The following is a 10,717-nucleotide window of genomic DNA, read 5'->3' on the forward strand; positions in this document are numbered from 1 at the left end:
AGCTACCATTAAGATCACAAAACCGTGTTAATAGTTTAGGCACATACTTTGATTAATTGTACTGCTTCTTATTTGAGATATAATACACTACACTTTTGATTTGAAATCAGACATTTCATATTTAATGACCTAATAAAGGCCCCTGGGCAGACTTCCTGATGACTCACCGTCCCCTACAAACTGCCCGAAACATGTAGCCCCTCTTTTAACCACTTAGATATGGCGCTCACTGGCCACGAAACCTTGCCCACAGCCAGCACTCATAGTCCGCACGATAGTTTGTGCTGTGCATTGACAACAAATCCGTTTTGCTCTTGTGTGATGAGGAAAGCTTTCAAGCACTGAAAGCTTGTTTTACTTTAAGGCAGCTTTACTTGTAATGTAAATCAGAATAGGTAACATATACATATATGTTTTCATTATGTTATTTTTAAATGTTCACAATTTTATTTTGATAAATGAAAAATTAGAAGTCAATTCAAAATTATAGTTTTATTTCATTCATATCATAAAGAAATAAGGCAAGTTTTTGAATATTACGATAAATTTTATTCTTTGGTATGATAAGTTTCAAAGCATGGGGCTACACATAGGCCAACATCACATTGTTTACAATAGTATCTAGTACTACGCGTTTTATTCGTTTTTGAGCATACAATACATCTTAATGGATTTTTCCTTTTTGTTTTATCACTATTGTAAGGTGCTGGAAAATGTCTTTCTCTAAAACGCATGAGATTTTCTGATGCAGTACAAGGGTCCTATTGCCTTGATTCAGAGTACTGTTGTAGAAGTTTTGTTATTAACGCTAAAGTTGACGCTCAGCTATGCGCCTTCATATCATGGCTGTTGGCTACAGTCGATGCTCGGCTGTGCACGTTCATCTGTGGCTATTGACTATGGTCGACTCTCTTACCGAAGTGGTTAAAAGCCCATAATCTCTGTTAGTTGGGGCAGCGGAATTTGAGGCAGCTTCTCCTGTTCTCCTGACAAGACATCTTTCATATAAAAAAATTCACCTTTTCCTTGGCAATCTTGGTGGTTTTAATAATTGGATCTTTGTATGATTAGCAACATGACCTAGACCAAAACCCCCTTGTGGTTTCAGTAACAATTATGTGATGAGAATTCTTCACTATCTTTGGAAAACACTTAACACATTTTTTAGGTTTTGATAATGGTTTGTATTTGCTGTATTTTACATGCCATTCAAGAACTTCTTAACAGTGCTGACATACTCCATCATGAAGTTTTGCATTAATTTTCTTGGTCTGAACACTCTTATTAAACTTGTCCTTTTTGAAGCTAAATGTATTAATATTTTGGTGCTTTGGAGGCCTGAAATGAGGCATGTTGTCTTTTTGGGAGCTCATCACTGAAACCACAACCACCCACAGCCAGGGGCAGGAAACAAGATGTCCGTAAGTTTTAATGTCTGGTAAGGCCAGGTCCCTCACTTAGTTTCGTTCAATGATTTCTTGGCTATCTTTGCATGTATGTTTTTCCATATGATTTTTATTATCAAGTTGAATAATTCCATAAAACAGCTTATTGGTTTTTTTCTTTTTGGATTGGGTTAATTTAAAAATTAACTTAGGGAGAACAAACATTTTTAAAAGGCTGAGTAATCCTACCCAAGAAGAAAAAAATGTTGTTTCCTTTGTTTATTCTTTTCTGTCTTTGAGAAATGTTTAAAATTTTCTTTATGTTTTCACATTTCTTATTGTTTATTCCAAAATTTTAATCTTCTTTGTTGTCTTAAGTGAGTGTTTTCCTACCATCATTCCTATAACTGATTATTTTGTATGTGAAGTATATTGATTTCTGTATGCTAATTTTTCATCTTCCTTTTCATCTTCCTAATAGTACATTGTTCATGGTTTTAGTTTCATTATTGATTTTCTTTTTGATATACTATCATATCATGTGCAAATAGAGATAGTTTTACAACCTCCCTGCACATTCCTCTGCCTGAAATTGATTTATTTTATCCATTTACATTGGCTAATACAACTATTACAATGTTGAATCTAAGTGTCAAACAGTGAGCATCGTTGCTTCTCATTATTAATCTTATTGAAAGTGTTGGTAGAGTTTCTTAAGAAAGACATTGCTTTTAGGATTTTATACACACACATACATATACACACACATATATATATTCAGCATGTCTCTGATTTCTGTTAATAGCTAAATGTTATATAATGCTAGTCACTTTTCTAAGTATTATATCTATATGTTAATTCATTTAGCCCTCACAACCACGTTATGAGGTAAGTCTATTATCATCCCTACCTTATCTATGAAGAAACTGAGACATGGAGAAGCTTAGTAACTTGCCTGTGGTCACACAGCCAATAAGCATATCCAGAATTTAGACCCAATTATTTTGGCTTTAAAATCTGTGTTCTTAAGCATTATACTATGCATTTGTCATATTCTGAATTATTTTAACTACTAAGGTTTTTTCTCTTATTTCTAATATGTTCCATAAATATTCTAGTAAAACTACACTAATTATATTGGCTTTGTAAAAATTATTTATATCTTTTAGGGTAAGTCTTCTCCTTAAAAGTACTCTTTTACAAAGATCATTTGGATAGCTTTACTCATTTTTTGTTATAAAAGTAACACATACATGCACATGATAAGCAATGTAAACATTATAAAAGTATATGAAATGACAAAAGAAAAGATCACCCTCAACTTCCACTTCCAACTCAGAGGTAACCATTGTTAGCATTCTCTGGATTTTGTAATTCCACTTATAAAGAAGTTAGTTTCCTATGCATGTAATAATTTTAAGTCCAAAGTGACTAAATGGCATTTAAATTATAGACTCCTCCCAAGAGTGAGTGATATTTGAAGGTTTGAAATTATAATAGGCTTTCCTTTCTGATAGGTATTCTTACAGGCACATTTTTCCAAAATTGACCAGTTTCACTGCAGATTTCATAACGCAGACAGTGTAGTTTTAATACTATTTGTAGAAGACCTCAAAAATGAGCAAATATCCAATATACATTTCATAGACTAGCAACAGTTTAGCCAAGGGTAAGATATCTACAAACAACTCTATTTTAGATATATTTGGAAGGCAGAGTCAACAGAATTTGCTCAAATACAATGTGTGGGGTATAAAAGAAAGAAAAAATCAAGAATCACACCAGGATTTGGGTCTGACTCACTAGAATAATGGAGATGACCAAGAGACTGAGTGTAGACAGAGAAGATAACAAACAACTGAGCTCTGCAGTATTCCAACGTGAGAATTCAAGGAGATGAAGGACTAGCAAAGGAAACTAAAGTAGCAGTTAGTGAGGCAAAAGAAATACCCAGAGAGTGTGATACCTGGGAAGTTAAATAAAGTTTTTTGCAATTGGAAAAAGTTTAATTTTAAATGTTTCTGATGTGTCAAATAAGATAAGTTCTGAGGATTACTCACCAACTATACCAGGAGTGATGCCCCACTTTTTGTTATGAAATGGAGAGCCATACAGAGTCATCTGCAGTTAGTATGGTCAATGTGATGGAGAGAGCATGTGAAAGACTTTATCTGATTGATTCTGTTTCATTAGAGAAATAAGAAACAAAAGTATTCCTGGTCTTAGTTTGCAGCCACCTTTCAAACAGACCTTGATACAAGGATTTGAATGCAAGTATTTTGTTTGGGAGGTGCAGGAGACAATAGGAGAGTAGTCATGGAAAGGGAAGGAGGCCAGTGGAGATGCTTTAGTAAACCAGCTACCACAGTGAGCAACTGAAGTTTATTTCCACGGGTAAACTCTAAGTAAAGTGCAAAACACACACCTCAGGATTATTCCACCTGAGTTGTGAAAGAGCTATGATATTTATTCAACAACTCCTGAGAGTCACAGGAATACTAAGGCAGGAGATTATCCAACACTTATCATCTCCCTTGGGCACTGAAGAGTTATCTTCTTTCTGTTAAGCTTACCTTAAAATATATATATATATATATATATATATATATATATATATATATATATATATATATATGAGTGCATTTACTTTTGTTCTATTCCAGTTATTCTTCCACACATATTTTCATTATTCCCTTTGTCTCTATTACATTTGGACCGTTTCTTAAGATTGTCTTTCTCTATATTGTTAAGTCTGGAGCCAAGAGAGAAACACAGGAAGCCTCATGTGTAGCAAAATGCTGTTTATTTTGAGCATCTGTGTGCAAATGGATGGAGTCCAAAATAGGCATCCAGAGAGAAAATGCGAGAGCCTTGGATTTTATAGAGGGTTTTTCTGGGAGGAGTAAATAAATTCTTTTCAAACAACTGGGAGGGGTAAGGAGAATAAATTCTCCTCTTGCATTCCATTCCTGCATCTCCTGAGGGAACAGCTGGGAGGCATAAGCATCATCCTTATCAGGAGGGATGAGCAAAGTAAGTTCCCCTTTTGCATTTCACTCCCTGATCTCCCTAGGGGTCTGGCAAAGGCTACTGCCTAATATATCCCTAGGAAGGGGAGAAGGGTGGGTTTTATAGGAGGTTTGGATGGAAGTTTGGGGAAGGTGAATTCTTTAAACCTAACATATGATGTGATAAATTTCAGCAATTTAAATTTTGTCATTTTGCTGATTGTAATAATGATTTTATTCCTGCTATTGTCTTTTTAGTTTTCTTTCAAGTTACAAGTGCCTGACCCAATCAAACATAAGTTACAAAGGAAAATTATTGGTTTATGTCAAATAATATCATCAATGCTCCCTCTCTCTCTTTCTTTGTCTTCCCTCCAATATCCAATCTCTCTTTCTCTTCTAGTTGGTTGTTTCATTTGCTCTTACTCCACGATAGGCTTATGTCATATAACTGGCAGTGTTGTCCACTGATGGATTTAGCTGAACATCAACCCGGTATTGCAAATCCAGTGGGAAAAGGGAACTTTTCATGTGGACCTGTATTACAGAAGCGAATTTATAAAATCAATTTGAATTTGGAGTGCCAAAAAGGCATAGTCTGGGCCTTTAGGGGCCAGTTTCCTCCAGAGATTTGGTGAGATTTACAAGTAGTATACTGGGAAATAATTTGGTCCAAGATGTCAACGGAAAAAAAGCCAAAGTCTGCAAAATAATTTTAAAGAGATTTATTCTGAGCCATATTTGAGGACCATGACCCGGAGCCACTGCCAAGAGGCCTTGGGCAAGTGGACTCATTGTGGCTGAATTACAGTTTGGTTTTTATACATTTTAGAGACAAGGGTTACGGGTAAAGCCATCAATCAATGTGTGGGAGACATACATTGGTTTGGCCCCAAAAGGAGGGCCATCTCAAAGGGGGGGGGGCTTACAGGTTGTAGGTGGGTTTAAAGATTCTTTAGATTGTAATTGACTAAAGATATGACTAAAGACATGAAGCTTTGTCTAAAGTCCTGGAATGTTTTAACTGTAAACTGTTTACCAGAGATAAGCCACCATTTGTTGCCTAAATTGAGGGCCTGCAGGTTTGTGTTGCATACCCTTAGGCCTATTAATGGGTTACAAAGAAAGTCTCCAAGAAGGGAGGGGGGCATAAGGCATGTCTGACTTCCTTCCTCCTGGCAGGCAACTTTGCCCTAGAATATTCCTTTGGCCATGAGGGGGTCCATTCAGTCAGCTGGTGGGGAGGATGAGCATTTTAGTTCACAAAGATATTGCAGATCTCAGGGCAGTGCCAACTATACATAATTTTTCTTAATTATGCCCCATTTATACATATGTCCCATGTGATGGGAGGTATGTGTAAGTCAAAAAGTTAAAAGAAAAGGGGCTACAGGGACCCTGATTGGCCCAACATACAATCTATCTGATATTATAGGTCCACTGGGAATAGATGTGTCAGCAGAAATTAGAAAATGAGATTTCCAAATTATGCCAACTGTACGACAGACTCCGTGGTACAGTTGGTATAATTTGGAAGTCTGTAAATAGTGGAAGCTTTTCCTTTTGTTAATGTGCAAGCTCTAGTGAGGGCTATAACAAAATTGACTCAAGGCATTTGGGGTGACCTTGAATGTCCTAAGATATTTTGTCCTACATAATAGTTGCCTGTAGCCCTGGAGTCTGTACCTAGAGGATTTATGGTCTCATTTAGCTAGAGTCTTTAAAAGAATGAGTCTAAGAGAGCACCCTGTTTATAGAGCAAAAGATCATCAGCAGACTAAGCAAGTATTGAACAAGAGCAGAGCTCTGGGTAAAGGTTATAGAGTCTAAATCGGCTTAGAGAATTTGAGAGAATATTGAAGGAGTCTTACTGTATCTCTGAGGTATTCAGGTCTGCATTAAGTATCTCCCTCTGACGGCGAATGTAAAGAGAAATTGTGAATCAGAGTGCAACAGAACTGAAAATAAGTTGAGCAGAGGTCAATTACTGTATTCTTAAAGTCATGTGAACTAAAAACCATTTGAGTTACTTTTTGATAAAATATTTTATTTAAGTGCTTATTATTTTTAAAGTTAATTAATTAGAACTATTTTTTATATTTTGGTAGTAAAATATCACATACAAATGACATATATAGACACATAGACATATAGACATGCAGAAGTAGTTTAAATAGCTGTTATAATTGTTTTGCTGGCTCTTAAATATTACTATTTTTTATTCATACTATCAATTTTTAATTATCAATTTTATTGTTTTATGCAATTACTACCTAGGCAACAATTTGCCTTTAGTAAGATTTTGCCATTTCTATATGCATTTGCCATTTTTAGGGCCTAATATGTACATGTATGTATACATGTATAGGTAGGCATAGCCAGAAAATAGAGTACTCAGTTCTTAAGAAATTAAGGATCCTAGTTTTACTTTAAATCTTGGCTTTGGCTCACATATCTCTATGGTCAACTTAGGCAATGATTTTTCCTTACCCAAGAGCACAAGAAAAAGGCACAAAGGGACAGAACACAGAAATCTCTGCAAAATACTGAAAGCTGGAGTTTGTACCCCCTGTAATAGTGCCATTTATTGTTAGGTTTTGCCTGACCCAGTCAGACATTTGAAGCCTCTAACTGGATCTAAGCTAATTAATTATCAGATCAAATCTGATCCCAGACCTAGCTCAGTTTCTGTCACTACATTTGAACCCGTTAGGATCAAAAAATTGCTCAAAGAAACTCAGAAAGTTCAAAACACAAATCTGTGGCACTTTGAGAGAGAACTGACCTACAAGCCTCAGTTGGAATGAGAAAACAAAGGACGACAGGTCCAGCAGGTACCTTGCTTGGACTCTTGGTGCTCTTGGGCTCTCTGGGAACTCTCAGAACCCACTTTTAATAAAAATTAAATTTAACAGTTTAATTGATTAAAGAGCAATTCACACATTGGGCAGCTGGACTAGAACAGGTTGAAAGAGACTCTAATGCTGTAGCATGGCTGAAGGAGATTTCATGGACAGAAAGAGAAAGTGAGGTATAGAAAATGGAAAAGTGAGGGATAGAAACAGTGGAATTGGTTACAGCTCAGCATTTGTCTTAGTTAAATACAGCTTGAAAAGTTGGCTGCCTTTGATTGGCCAAAACTTCATGATAGGCAAAGAGGAAGGATTAGAAGGTAGTGCAGATGAATGGAGCATACTTTAGCTGGGACAAACAGCTGACATTTTGCTTTTGAATTTTTAAAGTAAAATATCTTTTTAAGTGAAACAAATAAGCCTTAATCTAGGTTACAACTTAATCAAAGAAGAGGCATCTTTAGAGAAGTGGAGAACAGTTTTCACAAATCTAGAAAAGTCAAACAAAAACAACTAACTCAAAGGAAAAAAGTCTCAATAGTCAAAAAAGAGGGTAACCCAAAATTTTGTCCGGTTATATTTTCTAGGGTCCCAGCTTTTCAGCTGATCACTCAATAGATAAGTATCTAAAAGTGCCGTATGTCTCCACAGAATGCAAGAAAGAAAAAGCTGTGCACAGAAGGGAAGAGAATCGATGAACGGCAAAAGTTATACAAATATCAACCAGAACAGGTTCATTCCCTGACCAGGAATCAAACCTAGACTGCTGTGGCAAATTGACTTATGTCACTATTCCCACAGAGGCAGTGTTCAAAAGATTTTTTAATTTTTGTTTTATATCAGATATTCACTCTTCAATTTTCTCAAGAAAATTTTTAATGCTAGCCACAACATTACATGTCTTTCTTTTAATCTACTTTCTCTGTTAATACAAATAAGGCAATTGTTTCAAATAAGAGATCTCTAAAATTTATTTTAAAAATTTAGAAGTCTTTCAATTTAAAGGCTCCATCTTTTGGCCATAAATCTCAATGGTATATTTGTTCCGAAAGTGATTGATTCCAGTGTCTCTTTGTAGAAAACTCAGGTGGTAATTTTTCAGGTGTAGCCTAGAAAGGACACAGAGAAGGCAGTTTCCAAGATTCCCAAAAATTTTCTTTCAGAAATAGACAAGATAACAAAGAGGGTAGAATATTTTAAGACGAAGACTTCCCTGAGAGCTTGACACATTTGGTACAAAATTGTGCTGCTTACAATCTTCCATGTCTCTGACTCCCAATCTTTTCAGATTGGCCTCCTGATATAATCCCCAAAAAAACACTCCCCAGCTGGTAGAGACTGAGGAGAAAACTCTCAGTCACAAGACAAGCCAAAGGACATGAAACAGAATGAGAGGGAAACCTCATGCAGTTTTTGTTTTCAGAGGCTTATAGCAGTTTGTCTTAATAAATGCTGGTCTAGCCAGAACCCTGTAACTGACTGGTCTGCAGGGCTGGTTCAAATGTCGGGCATATGGGGTGCTAGGCCTGAGTTCTACACTATGGTAACCCTCTTTGTGACAAAAAACAACGCAGAAAGACAATTGAGGAAAGAACAAGAAACAACAATAAAAGCTATTTCTGAGAGGAGATGGAATCAAACAATATGAATATTCATACCACAAAGTACAAAAAAAACATACTAATACCAGAGTCACTCATAAGACGAGTCACTAACAAAAACTTTTCTCTCTTGAGTCTTAAATTTGAAGAGGACAATAATCTTTTTACCATCTGGTCAACCAGAGCCTACAGAAAGAGGAAAACTGGGAGTCTGACCGGTAACTAAGGTATCTCACCCCATGTTGGCTGGCTGTATTCTTAGTTAAATACAGTTTGAAAAGTTGGCTGCCTTTGATTGGTCAAAACTTGATGATAGGCAAAGAGGAAAGATTAGAAGATAGTGCAGTTCTGAGTTCTGATTTTCCTTACCGCAGCTTTCAGGAGAACAGAGCAGCTTTGAAATCCTGCCAGCTATGCCACAGTGTAGAAGTGAACGGAAACTTGCCCTTTCCCCCAAAAGTTCACTGAAAGATCAGCTCAAAATTAAGGCAGACTAATAAGAGAAAGGTTTATTTACCATGCGCATGGGGAGAATCATTGAGAATCAATGATTTGAGTGATTACTCAAATATCAATATCCCAATGAAGTTCAGATATTTTATACATGCCTTTTAGAGGGAAGGGGGAAAATGTGGAGTAGAGGTAATTCTGTTTAGCAGCAATAAAGGATTGCTAGGGAGGATGAATGGATGGGGAAACAAATTGACTTGTAAATTTACCTGAGAGACAGGTATTATGTTTTAAATGATTTGGGCCAGGTCTGGTAGCATTTTGCAATATATTGAGATTACAGGAAGAGGAAGTGAATTCAGTTGTCCCCTTTGATCTTTTGATGGGTCAGTCTAGTTTATGCAGATAGAGGGAAAGCTCCCTCCAATGCTTTGTTGATCTCCAGGGGACTGCAGTTCAAAATACTCTTTATACTAAGGAGTCTTATTTTGGAGTGAAATTTCCTGAGCTGCTTCAATTATAACACATCAATTTTTTTCTTTTATGGGAAAAATTTGCTTTCAGTATCACATCTAAGAAATGTTTGTCTAACTCAAAGTCACAAAGATTTCTTCCTTTCTTTTCTTCTAAAAGTGGTAGGGGAGGTAAAATTTCTCCTTTACCCTCTTAGAGTCTCCAACTGGGCCTAAGAATTACACCACATAAGGCATTTTAACAGGAAAAATGCATACAAATTTTATTTCATAATGTTTGTATATACATGGGAGCCCTCATAAGAAATGAAGGTCAAAAATACAGTTAGAGCAAAAGTTTCTATACCGTATTGGACAAAGAGTTGTAAATTATGAAGATGTGACAAGACAAAGGAGTTTGGGCCAGCATAGTTTTTGTAGTAAACTGACTAGAAAGATAAGGATTATTTTAACAAAATTTGTACAGATTTCTCTTGGCCTCAACTCCCTATCTCTGATGAGAAGAATGTCTGTCTTCTTCCTCTTACAGGGCGGGTACCTTCACAGATGAGTTATCTCCTACTTACAGGAATAAAAAGGAAAGTCAGAGTGCCCTTCTTCCATATGCTGTTTTTCTAGTACCTTTAACTCAAAATAATCAATATGCCAAAGTAGCATATTTGGGGGTGGCATATTCTAAATGCCATCAAAGTTTTATAAATTTGATTTACCTTTTGGTCTATGGTCCATTTTGAGTGAATTTTTGTATAAAGGGTGAAGGATAGATCATGGTTCTTGTTTTTGATTCTTGTATTTGGATGAAAAGAGTATCCTCTCTTCATTGAACTGCCTTTGTCTCTCTGGCAAAAATCAAGAGGTCAAACACATATGTGTCTATTTCTTTCCATTTTGTGGCATTAATCTATGTGTCTAATCATTCACTAAAATCAACATCTTGATTCATTAATT

The 10,717-nt window shown here is 36.0% G+C and overlaps 1 pseudogene; it reads right to left on the bottom strand.

Annotated features, from left to right (window-relative positions):
• Positions 1–1,067: 1,067 nt before the first annotated feature.
• LOC142865802 (uncharacterized protein C9orf85 homolog pseudogene) lies at positions 1,068–1,373 on the bottom strand (annotated as a pseudogene).
• Between the last annotated feature and the right edge of the window lie 9,344 nt (positions 1,374–10,717).

Source organism: Microcebus murinus, chromosome X (genome assembly GCF_040939455.1).
Source record: "Microcebus murinus isolate Inina chromosome X, M.murinus_Inina_mat1.0, whole genome shotgun sequence".
In the NCBI taxonomy this organism is placed as follows: domain Eukaryota; kingdom Metazoa; phylum Chordata; class Mammalia; order Primates; family Cheirogaleidae; genus Microcebus; species Microcebus murinus.